This window comes from Pyrgilauda ruficollis, unplaced genomic scaffold (assembly GCF_017590135.1).
Source record: "Pyrgilauda ruficollis isolate IOZ18807 unplaced genomic scaffold, ASM1759013v1 scaffold44, whole genome shotgun sequence".
Taxonomy (NCBI): Eukaryota; Metazoa; Chordata; class Aves; order Passeriformes; family Passeridae; genus Pyrgilauda; species Pyrgilauda ruficollis.
In genome coordinates this window covers 3,452,692-3,453,523 of record NW_024525934.1, presented here as the reverse complement: position 1 = coordinate 3,453,523, position 832 = coordinate 3,452,692, and positions in this window count along the sequence as shown.

Sequence of the window (832 nt, the reverse complement as noted above, 5' to 3'; positions counted from 1 at the left end):
CCTCCCCGAGGTTTCTTGCCCGCTGCTCCTCCCGAGGGCGCGTACGGGACCCCGCCCGGCCGTACGGGGAGAGCCAGGCGCTCCCAGGAGCTCCCAGCACCGGGGGCACTGCGGAGGGGGCGCCGGGGGATGCCAGAAACCGGGAGGGAACCGCAGCCCTGTTTGTTCACGTCCCTCCTGCTGCAAGAGCTGGAGGGGGCGCGGGGCCGGGATCGACTGTGGGAGGTTGCTCGGAGGCTCGGGAGCCTGGCAGGCACATTTCACAGAGTGATGGCACAGCGTGTGCGTGTACCTCCCGAGGGCTGCCGCTGGGGCGTTCCACGAGGACTTCGCCCCTCGTTGCCCAAGTCGCCCCGGAGGCGGGGGCAGCCTCCCCAAAAGCCCAAAAGTACCTTACATGCCTAGTGCGGCGAACGTCTAAAGGTCGCCACGAAATGCCGAAATGCCAAGATGACGGGCACGGGGAAACGCCACCCGAAGCCCCTCCGGTGCACCAGAGCGGACTCAGGGACCCATCACTCGGTGGCCCCGCGGGCGGCAGTCCAGCGTTTCTCACGGCAGTGAAATTCAGGGCAGCAGGATGCACGACCCCAGAGAGGCGGAGGCATCCCGCTGTCACCGCCCAGAAGTGGGAGCAGGACGCTGTAGAGCCTGGGCTCTGTGGGGAAGCTGTTCCCGTGCCTGCGGGACTGCGTGTCGCTGAGCTCGGGCATCGAAGCCTGGAGGAGCCAGGACCCACATTCCCTTTGTATTCTTTCGAGGGGAGCCGCTTTCGGTGCTTCCCCAGGGAGGACAAACTGACAAAAAAAAAAAAAAAAAAAAAAAAAAAAAA